Genomic DNA, 16,564 nt, shown 5'->3' with positions numbered 1-16,564 from the left:
GGGCTCGAGGCAAGTGCAATACTGTACAGTGCCTGTCTTGGTTTGCTTACCTTTTAGCTTGTTTTTCTTTTTGTTTGTTTTTGCTTTCTTATGGTGTGGATGATGGCATAGATGAACTGGAGGAACCCCCCAACCCCTTGTCCCAATGTGTGTTTTTGTAATGTAAGTAACTGTACGTGAAAAATATATTTAAAAAAGATTTTTTTTTAAAGAACTATAAACTATAAATTAGTTCATTTTTGAAACCATGAACTTTAGTTCAACATTTTGAATTATGAACTATGAACTGAACTAGTCAATACAAAAATTTGTGAACTGTGAACTGAACTAGTTCATGTAGAAAGTGAACTTTCCCAACACTGGCTACAATACTCACCTCTGTATTCTGTTTACCACTCAGCCATGAGGTTTATTACCAGTGAGAGCTACAATACTCACCTCTGTATTCTGTATGATGAGGTCGGTTGGTCTTCTCTGACTGAGAAACGCAATAACCACTGGTATCTGTATATCAGTAGCCCTGGCCGGAAAAGTAGCATTGTGACGGGGTCCTCTCCCGAACTCCTTTGATTCTCTCATAAACAGGCGTAGTCGAAAGATCTCGTTGGTGGGTGTTTATTTCCCGCCTCCCAAAAGTGCAGAGGTGATATAGTTTTACAAAAAATGTGAAAAGTGAAAGTAACGTAAACCAAAATACCCTATACTTACTATATCTAACAAAAGTGGAAAAAGAGAAAACAAATAAACAAAACAAAATATACGTAATACTTAACACTACACAAAGTCTAAATACACAATATACACTACTACTTCTACTACAAGCAATACCAACACGTTGTACTAGGGATCCTGGTTACCTTCACTGTAACTCAGTCCATTCAAGACTGACGTCCCTGGGCCAAAGCAGCTCTCTTGTATCCAATAGCCCCTCCCACTAGGCTTTAAACAGGATGTACATATTATTATTCTTTTTAACACATTAAACCAATTCCTACACACAAAATATATATCCTCCACTATATCACATAACTTCCAACTGTTTTAAATTACAGATAACCAAGTAAACAGTACAATACAATCATATCGCTCACGTGACGATTACCTTGCGTCAACCCCTCCCATTTAACCTGGCGGATATGTGTGCTTCTGCTTGGCCAACACGTCAACCTAGGAGTGCAGAGCGAAGCGAATGCATCATGACTGTGAGTAAATAAATGTGATGTGATGAATGAATGTCTTGCTGTATGAACGTCATTCTGCTATAACAACGGAAGCGGAATGAAATGATTGTGCGCATTCGGACATCCTACGAAAGCTGACAAGAGGGAATGTTTGGTGTGTGTGTGTGTGTGTGTGTGTGTGTGTGTGTGTGTGTGTGTGTGTGTGTGTGTGTGTGTGTGTGTGTGTTGCTCCGCGGCATATGGCGTGTGTGCGTTCCCATGTGCGCTGTCCACATGAAACGCACCACATTACATTATACGGTTATTGTATATGGAAAGACAGACAATGAGTGTGTGTGTATGTACAGTATGCGCACTGCCCGCAAAGTCAGTGACGGAGCCGCACCGTCACATCATCCCTCTCCTCCTCGAGGTTGGCGATGTGCGGCAACCTGGATAGGTAATCTGCCACCACATTGGTCTTGCCCGATCGGTGTCGGATGTTAAACTTAAATGGCTGGAGTGAGAGGTACCATCGGGTAAGGCGGCTGTTGTGGTCCCTCATGGAGTTGATCCAGGTAAGAGCTCGGTGGTCCGTTTCCAGGTCAAATTCCCGTCCAAGCTGGTAGTACTGCAGACTCTCCAGCGCCCACTTAATGGCCAAGCCCTCCTTTTCCACTGTGGAATACCTGGTCTCCGGTGGCTTCAGCTTGCGGCTCAGGTATAGGATTGGATGTTCTTCCCCAGGGTCTCCTTGGGCCAAAACCGCTCCAAGGCCAACTTCGGATGCATCCACCTGTACCAGAAATCTTCTGGTGAAGTCCGGGCTCTTGAGGACAGGAGAAGAACATAGGTGGGATTTCAATGCTTTGAAAGCCGTTTCACACTCCTCTGACCAGTTTACTGGATTCTTCTGGTCCTTATTGGTCAGTGCTGTAAGTGGGGTTGCAATGGTTGCAAACTGGGGCACAAAACGTCGGTACCAGCCAGCCAATCCCAGGAAGGACCGTACTTCCTTCTTAGTCCGAGGTCGAGGGGAGTTTTGGATAGCTTCCACCTTATCCACTTGCGGACGCACCTCACCCCGTCCTAGCAGGTAGCCCAGGTACCGTGTCTCCTGCTGTGCCCACTCACACTTGGCAAGGTTGAGTGTCAATCCCGCCTTTCGGATTCTTCCCAGCACCAGTGACACATCTTGGACATGCTCCTCCCAAGTCGCACTGAAGATGACCAGATCATCCAGGTATGCTGCACTGCAGTGGTCACACCCCTGGAGGACTCTGTCCATCAGTCTTTGGAAGGTGGCTGGTGCTCCATGAAGTCCAAAGGGCATCACTGTGAACTGGTACAAGCCAGCTGGTGTTCGGAATGCTGTATATGGCCGACACGACTTCTCCAGCGGGACCTGCCAGTATCCTTTACAGAGATCCAGGGTTGTGATGTATCTGGCAGCTCCGATCTTCTCCAGTAAGTCGTCGATCCTTGGCATGGGGTAGGCATCAAACTCAGAGATGGCATTGAGCTTCCTGAAGTCAATGCATATCCTGAGTGAACCATCTTTTTTAAAGACAATGACTACCGGACTGCACCATTCTGAGTTAGAAGGTTCAATCACTCCGAGCTTCAACATCTCCTCTATCTCCAGTCGCAGCTTTTCCACCAGCTGTTGGGGGTCACGGTAGGGACGTTGGCGGATTGGCTGTCCATCTTTTAGGCGAACTACATGCTCAATGAGGGTGGTTTTCCCTGGCCTGGCGGCAAAGAGGGATGGAGACTCCTGGAAGACCTGGAGGAGCTGTGCAGCTTGCTCTAGAGTTAGATGTACTAAGACAGGGGTAGCAGTTGTAGTTAGAGCTCTCAGTCCTGTCTCAACTTCCTCTTCCACGTCCACCTCCCTCACCAGCAGAGCTGTTCCTGGCGCCTGGATTGGACGTTCCTTCCATTGTTTCAGGAGGTTCACGTGATAAGTCTGTTTCTGTTTCTTCTTGTCTGGGTGATGGACCTCATATGTGACAGGACCCATCTTGCGGGTGATGAGGTATGGCCCTTGCCATTTCGCCAAGAGCTTGCTGTTGGACGAAGGGAGGAGCAACAGGACTTTTTGGCCAGCCTGTAGCTCACGGTGCCTGGCCTGTTGGTCATACCAGGCCTTCTGACCTTTCTGGGCCTCATGCAGGTTGACCTATGCCTCCTCCTGGTATCCGGCCAGCCGATCCCTCATCTCCAGCACAAACTGCACCACCCCTCTGTCACTCGAATGGGTGGAAGGACCCTCCCAGCCCTTTCGGAGCAGATCCAACGGTCCCTGTACCTCCCAGCCATACAACAGTTCAAATGGTGAGAAACCTGTTGAGGCCTGGGGAACTTCTCGGTAGGCGAAGAGCAGAAATGGGAGCCAGCGATCCCAGTCCTTGCCAGTGTCATCCACAAACTTCCGCAACATCCTCTTCAGCGTCTGGTTGAACCTTTCGACCAAACCATCAGTTTGCGGGTGGTAAGGGGTGGTCCTGATCGCTGAGATGCCCAATTGTTTGTGGAAGAGATGCATCAGCCTAGAGGTGAAGTTGGTCCCCTGGTCCGTCAAGATCTCATCTGGTATCCCCACTCTGGAGAACAGCTGTACCAAAGCCCGCAGAACCACGGGAGCGGTGATGGTGCGCAGGGGAAAGGCCTCTGGGAAACGGGTGGCGTAGTCACTCACAACCAGGATGTACTGGTGTCCACCGCTGCTTTTCACCAGAGGGCCCACGATGTCCATAGCAATCCTGCGGAATGGAGTAGAGATGACAGGGAGTGACTGGAGGAAAGCTCGGTCAGATTTGCGGGCAGGGCATGTTTTCTGACATGTGGGGCATGTGGCGCAATATTGATCAATGTCAGTGTACATGCAGGGCCAATAAAAGCGCGCACTAACCCGTAAAAATGTTTTATGGCGGCCAAGATGGCCGGCCCATGGGAGGGTGTGTGCTAGGTGCATGACCAGTCCTCTACAGCTAGCAGGCACCACAAGACGTCTGTGGTCATCTGTAACTTTGTATAACACGTTATTATCAACAATGAACATTTCCTTTCCCACACAATTTGTTTTGGTCTCTTCTACCACTTGCATAAACAACGGTTTCAAAGTTACATCTTCCCTCTGTATCACAGAAATATTTTCAGGCACTTCCCACATTTTGTCTGTTGGTTCAGGTTCGGTAGATTTTAGCTGCTTCTCAAAGCGGCGTTGGCGCCGAGATTTTTTTGGCCCCTTAGTGCCACCCTCACACAGACTACTGTCAAAATCTGGGAGTGGTTGGACTCCAGCCTTTGCCTGGGCTCGAGTTATCACAGGACACACAACATCTCCCCTCTTCCCCGAGACAGTTTGGACTGGCAATTCTGTCTCCTGCAGTAAATCCACCAGTATCGGTAAATCTCTCCCTAATATGAGATCTACCGGCAAATTGTCTACCACCCCAACAGTTAATAGGTAAGGCTGGTTCTCAAGGGTAACAGTTATCTCTGTTTTGGGGTACAGATGCTTATCCCCATGCACACACAACACATCTGCTTGGCGGCTATAGTCCACCCTGCCTACTGGTACTATACTGCGTTTCACAAATGACATAAAGCTACCAGTGTCCAACAGAGCAGTAACCTGGCGGCCATTAACAGTCACAGTCCTATAGTGCTGAGCTTGCACTTCCTTATCCCCGGTAGTCTCCACCTCAGGCCGGGGTGCATAGCAAGCGCCTGTGGCCTTAGCCTTGCGTATGGGACACTCAGAAGCTTTGTGGCCTGACTGCTGGCAATAGTAACACACAAAGTCAAAGTCCTTACCGGCTGATCGTTGGTTTGGGGCAGAGCTGGGGTTACCTGGAGGTTCCTGGTTATACCTTCGCGGTGCAGGCTTTAGATAGGGTGGCTGGAGCAACTGCCGGGGTTCTGCACTGGTGGAGCGTACAGCTGGTCCTCCTCTTCGAGCGTTGACGAACTGTAGAGCCAGTTTAGCAGCTGCCAGTCCCTCCCCTGGCTCATGCTCCTTCACCCATGTCCTCACCTCGGAGGGAAGTAGCAGGAGTAACTGCTCCAAGATGATCGCCTCTCCAACCTCCTCCTTGCTGTGCTGCTCGGGCCGAATCCAACGACGGTAGAGCCCCTTCAGGCGGTGATAGGTCTCGGTGGGGTTCTCTCCCGGTGGTACCGCAGTGGACCGGAACTTCTGCCGGTACGTCTCTGGAGAGATGTCAAACTTCATCAGCAGTGCCGTCTTCAGGTCTGCATAGCAGTGGGCTCTTTCCTCATCCATTGCCGTGTAGGCCTCCAATGCCTTCCCGGACAGCAGTGGCACGAGTCGGCATGCCCACTCACTTTCCGCCCAGTTCCATGTTCTAGCCATGCGCTCAAAACGTAACAGGTAGTTCTCAATGTCCTCACCCATCAAAAATTGGGGAATTTTAGGCTCACTATAGTGCCTCCAATCTGGCCTTGACTGCTCCGGCCTACTGACTGAGTCAGAAAACTGCAGAGAGGGTTCCACTGATGGTGCATCCTGGTACCCACGCCGGGGTGCAGGTGTTGGCGGGTCAAGTCTGGGGTTGCTTGCTGTCCCTGGAGTTGCAATAGGGTCATGCAAATTTGGGGCAGGCAGTGAAATATTTTGACGTTGCTGGGGAGCTGGTTGAACCAGTGGAAGAGAGGTCCGCAGGCCTCGAATCTCTGCCAGCAGGCCCTCCTCTCTCCTTTGCTGTCCTGCTAGGAAGTCTCTCATTATTACCAGCAGTTCTCCCCCTGGTCCACCGGTCGGCGCTGGGGCTGCAGCGCCCTTCTCGTCCTCCGGGTCTGTCTCCCAAGCCCGGTCGGTATCACTGGCTGCCAACTCCTCATCTCGCTCTTGTCTCTGGGAGCGCAGTCCGGCGCGCTGCCTGGGCAGGCGGGTTATCTTCTTTCGGCTAGCCACCCCGCTTCTGACACCATATGTGACGGGGTCCTCTCCCGAACTCCTTTGATTCTCTCATAAACAGGCGTAGTCGAAAGATCTCGTTGGTGGGTGTTTATTTCCCGCCTCCCAAAAGTGCAGAGGTGATATAGTTTTACAAAAAATGTGAAAAGTGAAAGTAACGCAAACCAAAATACCCTATACTTACTATATCTAACAAAAGTGGAAAAAGAGAAAACAAATAAACAAAACAAAATATACTTAATACGTAACACTACACAAAGTCTAAATACACAATATACACTACTACTTCTACTACAAGCAATACCAACACGTTGTACTAGGGATCCTGGTTACCTTCACTGTAACTCAGTCCATTCAAGACTGACGTCCCTGGGCCAAAGCAGCTCTCTTGTATCCAATAGCCCCTCCCACTAGGCTTTAAACAGGATGTACATATTATTATTCTTTTTAACACATTAAACCAATTCCTACACACAAAATATATATCCTCCACTATATCACATAACTTCCAACTGTTTTAAATTACAGATAACCAAGTAAACAGTACAATACAATCATATCGCTCACGTGACGATTACCTTGCGTCAACCCCTCCCATTTAACCTGGCGGATATGTGTGCTTCTGCTTGGCCAACACGTCAACCTAGGAGTGCAGAGCGAAGCGAATGCATCATGACTGTGAGTAAATAAATGTGATGTGATAAATGAATGTCTTGCTGTATGAACGTCATTCTGCTATAACAACGGAAACGGAATGAAATGATTGTGCGCATTCGGACATCCTACGAAAGCTGACAAGAGGGAATGTTTGGTGTGTGTGTGTGTGTGTGTGTGTGTGTGTGTGTGTGTTGCTCCGCGGCATATGGCGTGTGTGCGTTCCCATGTGCGCTGTCCACATGAAACGCACCACATTACATTATACGGTTATGATATATGGAAAGACAGACAATGAGTGTGTGTGTATGTACAGTATGCGCACTGCCCGCAAAGTCAGTGACGGAGCCGCACCGTCACAAGCATCATATATTACTTCTATGCTAGTCCACATTTAACCCCCACCAGTGATGGCTGGTGCTTCAAGTACCTCATGCCAGGACTGATCTTGGAAATACAAGTTCAAGTTCAAGTTTCTTTATTAGTTGTCATACAGAAGTACAGCATACTTTTATATAAAATGCGTCTTTCTGTTTTGCTCCAGAGATTGTGCTAGATAAAAATAAATAAGTATAAGTATAGTAAGTATAAAATAGAAGTCAAGTACGTAGACAAAGGTGTTCAATATATACATATATACAATGTACAATGCAGAGTAGAACAGTAACTGAGTTACAATACAATATACTATATACTATACAGTACAATGCAGAAATGGGATGAGGTACAATTTAGGTACAATTTACAGTAAGGTGTAATGAGGTATGGGTTGTAGTGCAAATTCTTTGCCAATACATATAAAGTGTGTTTAGGTGTTTTAAAGTGGGTAAAGTGGCTGCTGCGGTGAGTTGTTTGTTTAAAGTGAGTGCAGGGCCGGACTGGGGAAATAATTCATACCGGGAGATATAGCGCGAAATATAGCCCCAGTCAGGCCACTTTTTAAGCGGGGGGTCTGGGGGTCCCCCACCAGGACATTTTTTGTTACAAAGACTTAATTTCCTGCATTCTGGTGAATTTTAGTGCATGTGAATCACAAACTAATGAGCCAACAATTGCTTAGTACAATGTACTGTTATGGACCTCAAATAAAACTGTTGTGTCACTAGCAATGCTACTCTCTCCACCTTCAAAAAGAAAAAAGCAAGAGCAACGTTAATTGACTTTCGCTCTACTGTATCTCTCCCGAGTCCCTCACTACCTGGCTCATTGCCTGGCTGTTATTCTGCATCTGAGTGCCGTTTGCCATTCCATTCGCCGCCTTCGCTGTCAATCAGTTGTATCGCCTGGTCCCGCCTCCACCAATCACAAGCGGCAGCACGGCTCCATTGTGTGTGTGTGATCCGCCGGCCAGTGAGAGAGAGTCAGATAGTTCTCCAACTCTGTGGCAGACAGTGAAATCCTGGTTGTTCCCCACCAATCTAGGTTATCTAACTATCGTGCCGCGCCACCGCCACAACTAGAAACAATCGCCTGGCAAAAAGAAATAAAAAAATAATAATAATAATTTTTTTTTCTTTTTTTTTTTTTATATAATTTTTTTTTTAACCTGTGCAGGCCAGGCCACCGGGAAAACTCCCGGTGCTCCCGATGGCCAGTCCGGGCCTGAATGAGTGTGTGCGTGTGGATGTGTGTGCTGTGAGTGCATTTGATGGTTGGCACGTGCACACATAGAGCCCAAGGGGTGCTTGAGCACCTGCCTTTTTGAGCCTCATAAAAAAGTGCCATTTTTGAAGAAAACAAATAGAAAAAAAAAAGTTGTTACGCATATAGACTGCCCTTCCAACTGAAAAATGTAAGGATAGAATCAAAATATTAGGTAAAGAGAGAGAGATGCCCCATATTCCATTGCAGTTTGCACGGCCTCCTCAGCGTGCCTCTCCGCGGACCTATATATTTTATGCATAGCGTGGGTGGTGATGATGATGATGATAGAAACCGCTGTGGCACATACAGTTGAATGCTGGTAGTATACTGACTGAGGGACACGAAGAAGTCAAGTCCGATGGGATTTGGGAATCTCAAATACAAATCGGGATTGGAATAAAAAAATGCATTTATATTAAACAATACAGAATATACAGCACTTCTTGGGGTCTGTAGGGTAAGCACTTATTCCCTCCCCCCTGAACATTTATGGAGATGTATGGGCCTTTTAAGTCAGTGATAAAAGTGTTTTTCAAGGATAAGTGAGCTCCTGCACTGATTATTATAGTTCAATATTCAATATTTGATCACCAAAACCCCCCAAAAAGCATAAAAAGGGGGCCCCCCGCCCGAAAAGGGCCCTTAAAAATCGGGCTTGTGCGCTATGCGCTCTCGGTTAAAACACACACAGGTAAAAGCGGTTAGGTGGCCGAGCGGAGATTGCGTTCGTCACCAGCCCCGGAGCTGTGAGCTGGATTCGCCTGTTCGAATCCAGCTCACAGCTCCGGGGTTGTCACCAGCTTGGCTGGCCGTCTGCACTAATACAATTGGCTGTATTAGAGGGTGGGAGAAGCTGGCGGGGTGGGTCCGGGTCGTTGTAAACAGCGACTCCTACAGTTCGGTCGGGGCGCCTGCTAAGCGCGGATAGGACTCGAGGGGGATAGTGTGGTCCTCCCACACGCTACGCCCTCTCGATGAGAATCCGCGCTGCCAGGTGAAAAGAAGCGGTGATTGGCTGGACGTGTGTCGGAGGAAGCACGTGGTAGCCTCCACTCTCCCAGATGATCTGACTGTGGGGGGTAAGTGCGCAGCGACCAGGAAGGGACTGGGAATTGGCATACGACTAACATTGGGATGGGAGAAAAATCGGAGGAAAATGGAGGGGGAAAAAGACCAATAAAACCTTTGAGCACCTGCCCCTCTAAAGTCCTGTGCACGTGCCTGAGTGGGTGTGTATCTGTTAGTGGCTTGATGTGATGGAAATTAGTCAGAAGGATTACGACAAACATCTGTATCTCCAGTATGCACCCTCCCAAGTGATGTTTGGAGGGCGTGGAGGAGATGTATTATAGGACACGAGTGTCAGCTTCCTCATGGTTGCATTGATCCATTGGTGGACTGTTTCCAACATGGTGGACTTGATCACCTGCAGTGATGTAGACATCCTTGTCATCTGGGAACTGTCCATCTGTTGACAACTTATTTGACAGGAATGAGAAAATGACTTGTTACACCTGGCGCAACTAACTCCTCGTCAACAGAAATTGTCTCTACTTGACGTGTATTGTGTCTAGCACAATAAACGCTTTCCCATAGAGCTCTGCATGATGTTTGAAATGCTGCATTCTCAGCTTATTTGCTGTCTTCTTCTGTGTTTTCTTCTCATGGAACAACAGTAAGTTATTTCGCTTGATCGGTGCTGTCAGAAGTCTGTCATTTGATTCAAGCACTCTTCCTGAAATTGTTGTACTGCTCTTGTCCCGTAGACTCGAGTTGATGGACAGATACGGCAGCAGCCGCAGACTCACACACCTTATTGTCTAATGCAGGGGTTCCCAAACTTTTCAGGCCGGGACCCAGAAAATAAGGCGTCAGAGAGCCGCGGCCCAATGCACATCGTCAGGCTTTTTATTTAAATTTTTTTGCCAGGCGACCAATTTTTTAAGCCAAATATCACTTCAATCCTATTAAGTTAGTTCAAGTTAGTTATTCACTTATATGTGCTATTTATGAGAGGGCTAACTTGTTGCAAAATAATAATGATAATAATAATAGCCTCATTAAAAATACTATTGTTGCTTCGGTTGTTTTCAGCGTTTTATGTGCATAATCTGTTATTTAATTTGAAATGTTCGTTGAAATAAGTTGATTTTTCGTTTTTGTGAGGTTTTGCCCGCTGCTCACTACCTTTTCTCTGTCTTCTTTAAGCCTACTGTTAGGAATTCCCTATTCTCTGTCTTCTTTAAGCCTACTGCTAGGAATTCCCTACTCACTCTCTCTAGCCCCCACCCTCTCGTTCCTTACCCTTAGTGGCCACACCTGTTTGATATTCTATTATCTCTCGCACCTGTGGTGGCAGGCTAATTAGTCCCCCTGTGGGCTTTAAATACCAGGGCGCTTCCCCTCGTTTTGGCGTGGGGTCGTGTTGTATACTTGCCGAGTCATATTCTCTAAACATCTAGACTCTTTCGGGAGATCCTCTGTCTGCCTATGCTGTTCCATTCTCCGGCGTCGAGATGTTTGCTCCAGCCTTCGCCTGCTGTCGCCGTTGCCTGAGATTGGGACTGGTATGCGCTCCCTAGACTTCCACGGGAGGCATCCCAGTCATCCACTTCAGACCCCCCGCGCAGCTGTCGTCCTGACGCACATCCAGGCCAGCGCAGACGCTCTCCAGTCCACAGCGCACAACGCGCATCTTCCAAGGACGCTCGAGCTTGGCACGCTCTCCAGACCAGCGCGCAACGCGCATCTTCCAAGGACGCTCGAGCTTGGCACGCTCTCCAGACCAGCGCGCAACGCGCATCTTCCAGACCTTCGAGCTTGGCACGCTCCTCCGTACCAGCGCGCAACGCGCATCTTCCAAGGACGCTCGAGCTTGGCACGCTCTCCAGACCAGCGCGCAACGCGCATCTTCCAGACCTTCGAGCTTGGCACGCTCCTCCGTACCAGCGCACTGACGCGCATCTTCCAGACCTTCGAGCTTGGCACGCTCCTCCGTACCGGCGCACAGACGCGCATCTTCCAGACCTTCGTGCTTGGCACACTCCTCCTGGCAGACGCACCCCGATGCGTCTCTCTGTTCCGACGCGCACACCAAGGTGTGGCGCGCCACTCTGTTCCTCGGCTCCGACAGTGGCTACCCGGTGGACGACATCCTCGCCACCGCCACTGTTCCAGCTCCCTGTTCCGACGCGCACACCAAGGTGTGGCGCGCACTCTGTTCCTCGGCTCCGACAGTGGCTACCCGGTGGACGACATCCTCGCCACCGCCACTGTTCCAGCTCCCTGTTCCGACGCGCACACCAAGGTGTGGCGCGCACTCTGTTCCTCGGCTCCGACAGTGGCTACCCGGTGGACGACATCCTCGCCACCGCCACTGTTCCAGCTCCCTGTTCCGACGCGCACACCAAGGTGTGGCGCGCACTCTGTTCCTCGGCTCCAACAGTGGCTACCCGGTGGACGACATCCTCGCCACCGCCACTGTTCCAGCTCCCTGTTCCGACGCGCACACCAAGGTGTGGCGCGCACTCTGTTCCTCGGCTCCGACAGTGGCTACCCGGTGGACGACATCCTCGCCACCGCCACTGTTCCAGCTCCCTGTTCCGACGCGCACACCAAGGTGTGGCGCGCACTCTGTTCCTCGGCTCCGACAGCGGCTACCCGGTGGACGATGCCCTCGTCACCGCCACTGTTCCAGCACTCTGTTCCTCGGCTCCGACAGCGGCTACCCGGTGGACGATGCCCTCGTCACCGCCACTGTTCCAGCACTCTCTCCCTCGGCTCGGACAGCCAGCCGCCCCGGTGGCGATGCCTTCGTTCCCGTTGCTGTCCCTGTACCATTACGCATGCGCCTGGGTGAGTTTTGATTGTGATGTCACTCACCCAGCGTAGTGCCCTTGCCCCCGTTCCCGCTGCTGTCCCCGTACCTTTACGCATACGCCTGGGTGAGTTTTGATTGTGATGTCACTCACTCAGCGTAGTGCCCTTGCCCCCGTTCCCGCTGCTGTCCCCGTACCTTTACGCATACGCCTGGGTGAGTTTTGATTGTGATGTCACTCACTCAGCGTAGTGCCCTTGCCCCCGTTCCCGCTGCTGTCCCCGTACCTTTACGCATACGCCTGGGTGAGTTTTGATTGTGATGTCACTCACTCAGCGTAGTGCCCTTGCCCCCGTTCCCGCTGCTGCCCCTTTACCTTTACGCATACGCCTGGGTGAGTTTTGATTGTGATGTCACTCTCCCAGCGTATTGCCTCTGTTAGTTAGTTTGGACATTTCATCTCCCAGCGTATTGCCTCTGTTAGTTAGTTTGGACATTTCATCTCCCAGCGTAATGCCTCTGTTTTTGGTTCTCACTTAGAATAGTATTTTTGGACTTTACATCTCCCCCTGTGTGTTTGTCACACGAAGATATTATTACTTTGTTCACTTTGTTATTTGGACTGTTCTGCACCTGCTCTGTTTTTTCCCTTTTGTGCATTAACTCTCTCCTCTGTCCTGCAGAGCGGCCCAGATGTTTTCCCACCAGTCCCCAGTTCCTCCCTGTACCCCAGCCCGCCTCCGCGGGCCTCAGTCCCCTTTCTAGTTCCACCTAGTTCCTGGTCCCAAGTTCTCCCCTTCTAGTTCCACCTAGTTCCTGTTCCCTAGTTCTCCCCTTTCTAGTTCCACCTAGTTCCTTGTCCCTAGTTCCCCTAGTCCCCGTTTCTCCTGTTCCCTAGCTCCCCTAGTCCCTAGTCCTCTCTCCCTAGTTCTCCTTGTCCCTGGTTTACCTAGTCTCTAGTTCCTCTGTCCCAAGGCGTTCCCTTAACCTTCCCTTAGGCGTTCCCTTACCTTCCCTTAGTGTTCCCTTTTCCTGCCCGCCTCTTAAAGGCACCCTTCCTTCCCCTCATATTATATTCCTGTATTTGTGATTCTCCCTTAAAGGGACAGTGCCCTTTTCCCTGTATTTCCCTGTTGTTCAATAAATATCTGTTTCTTGGCAAACCATCATACCTGTCTTGTGTTGTGCGATTGGGGTCGGTTACAAACCATAACAGTTTTTGTTTATTTATTAAGTTAATATAAAACCATATAGTCACATTTTAGAATACAATAGAATAGAATTCTAGAATACAACTAGAAACACTGTCCTGGCCTGCTTCTAAGTTCAGTGGCCTGACAATTTTTTTTTTTTTTTTTATTTTTTTATTTTTTATTTTTTTGAAATCATCTCGCGGCCCTCCCGTGGCTGCTCGCGGCCCACCTTTGGGTCGCGACCCCGACTTTGGGAACCACTGGTCTAATGTAACCAGGTCTTTACTGCCCTCCTCAAAGGGATTCCCATTGCTCAGCAACACCTCCATCAGGTCTTTGGCATGGCGTTGACATTGGTGCTGAGATGCAGATCCTTTCTTGTGATGAGGACGTTCTTCACAATCATTGTTTGTTCTTCACAATCAACTGTTGTTTACAGTTCTCATATCTAACTCTAGTTCTCCACATATTTATTGTCTCATTGTGTGAAATATCATATAAGATATGCTCCAATCATGTTTATTGTATTTTTATTCAATTACTCATTCATGAAAACCTAGGTACAGGCACCAACATCACCATTCTAGGTTCAATAGAATACAAGTTATGAAGCCTAATTCGAAATAAATACAGAAATTGCAGCCATCTTTGATTTTTGCCATACCAGAATATTCAAAACATCAATATTTTAACTCCAGTTGATTCCTCACACAGTATTAACTTAAAATAGCAATACAAAATTATATTACACAGCAATTGTGTGAACATTAAGACGTTTTTAAAGAATTCATGATTTCGATTGTGGCCATTTTGGATACATTTTTATTAAATTCAACTGGTTCCTTGACACTCAAGCCAAAATTGTTCTATAGATCCTTATCTTCAAATTAGAAGTGAAAACGAAACTTTTGCATATACATTTTAAATTACTGAGTGTCCAGGCACCCCACTATCAGAAAAGTGTGTGGTTTTCTGGTCAGCAGGAGATGTGCTTCTCTGGCAGCTTATGGTCAGTGGCATTGTTCGTCAAATAATGTTGAACTTGAGTGTTACACCCTGAGTGCATAGTATAATAGACATATTAACATGGTAGGTAGTAGTATACGGATAGTAACTGTTAGGGTTTGAAACCGACCTCAAACGCACGGCACAGACAGGTAGTTCAGAGTTAGCCAAATACTAGGGCGTATTTATTTTCAGAGTCAAAAAGGAGCAAGTAACAATCTTGAAACAAAGGGAGACTGCCTTCAGCTGAGTTATCTGCGGCTCTGCAGATCCTCTTGGTGTTCGAGGTGGGGAAACGGTATTGACGCTGAAGCGGCTCTGCAGATACTCCCAGCTTCAACTCGAGGTGGAAAAGAGAGAGAGAGAGGTAAATAACAGTCCACATCACACAGAGGCAGTGCGGTATCCTCCTCTCTTAGCTGAGTCAGAACAAACAAAACGATATCTTCAGTGTTCACCACAACACACAATTTAGCTGAGGGTCAGTGCAAAACAAAACGATAAACTTTTGTGTCTCTTCCAAACACACACCCCAGCTGAGTCCAGTGCAAGCAAATGATAATCTTCAGTGTCTCCTTTAACACACAACTTTAGCTGAGTCAAGTGTAAGCAAAAATAGAACTCTTCAGTGTTCTTCAAAACACACAAAACAGAATCGTCCAAAAAAGGGTTTGGTTCAAACTCACCAAAGCGCAAGAGTAAAGCCGGTAAACGAGGCGCAGCTCAAAACGGGGGACAAGGACTTCACCAGCGGCAATCCACAGATGTCCTGGAGGGAGAGTAGACAAGGCACAGCAACGGGGAACAACAGGCAGAAACAGCAAGTATTCAAAACGACCCGACATCGATTGAAGGGAAGTCCCAGTATAAAAAGCCTCTGGGGCGCTAATCAAAAACTATGACTGGAATTGATACTTGCTCCAAAAGCGTGTGGCGGGGAATGCACCAATCAACACAGCACCTTAAAGGAGCGGAGCGTGTGGCGGGGAATGCATCAATCAACACAGTACCTTAACCCTTGTGTACCCCTGGTCCCTTTTTCTACTTTTTTGAAATATTTTGAGTGTGTGTGTGAGCACAGCGGTGTCTGTGTTTATTATTATTTCATGAAATTGGGTAAATATCTTTGCTCAGCAACACCTCCATCAGGTCTTTGGCATGGCGTTGACATTGGTGCTGAGATGCAGATCCTTTCTTGTGATGAGGACGTTCTTCACAATCATTGTTTGTTCTTCACAATCAACTGTTGTTTACAGTTCTCATATCTAACTCTAGTTCTCCACATATTTATTGTCTCATTGTGTGAAATATCATATAAGATATGCTCCAATCATGTTTATTGTATTTTTATTCAATTACTCATTCATGAAAACCTAGGTACAGGCACCAACATCACCATTCTAGGTTCAATAGAATACAAGTTATGAAGCCTAATTCGAAATAAATACAGAAATTGCAGCCATCTTTGATTTTTGCCATACCAGAATATTCAAAACATCAATATTTTAACTCCAGTTGATTCCTCACACAGTATTAACTTAAAATAGCAATACAAAATTATATTACACAGCAATTGTGTGAACATTAAGACGTTTTTAAAGAATTCATGATTTCGATTGTGGCCATTTTGGATACATTTTTATTAAATTCAACTGGTTCCTTGACACTCAAGCCAAAATTGTTCTATAGATCCTTATCTTCAAATTAGAAGTGAAAACGAAACTTTTGCATATACATTTTAAATTACTGAGTGTCCAGGCACCCCACTATCAGAAAAGTGTGTGGTTTTCTGGTCAGCAGGAGATGTGCTTCTCTGGCAGCTTATGGTCAGTGGCATTGTTCGTCAAATAATGTTGAACTTGAGTGTTACACCCTGAGTGCATAGTATAATAGACATATTAACATGGTAGGTAGTAGTATACGGATAGTAACTGTTAGGGTTTGAAACCGACCTCAAACGCACGGCACAGACAGGTAGTTCAGAGTTAGCCAAATACTAGGGCGTATTTATTTTCAGAGTCAAAAAGGAGCAAGTAACAATCTTGAAACAAAGGGAGACTGCCTTCAGCTGAGTTATCTGCGGCTCTGCAGATCCTCTTGGTGTTCGAGGTGGGGAAACGGTATTGACGCTGAAGCGGCTCTGCAG

General features: G+C 47.6%; 1 protein-coding gene across 1 annotated transcript in view; it reads left to right on the top strand.

Moving 5' to 3' along the window:
- The window catches only part of ntm (neurotrimin), a gene marked incomplete at its 5' end in the record, with an annotated part of 633,919 nt that overhangs the window by 192,146 nt on the left and 425,209 nt on the right, over positions 1-16,564 (top strand). The gene's annotated exons all lie outside the window — the stretch shown is intronic.

The sequence above is a fragment of the Notolepis coatsorum genome (genome assembly GCF_963971535.1).
Source record: "Notolepis coatsorum genome assembly, chromosome: 11".
Classification (NCBI taxonomy): domain Eukaryota; kingdom Metazoa; phylum Chordata; class Actinopteri; order Aulopiformes; family Paralepididae; genus Notolepis; species Notolepis coatsorum.
This window is presented reverse-complemented; position numbering and strand designations above follow the sequence as displayed.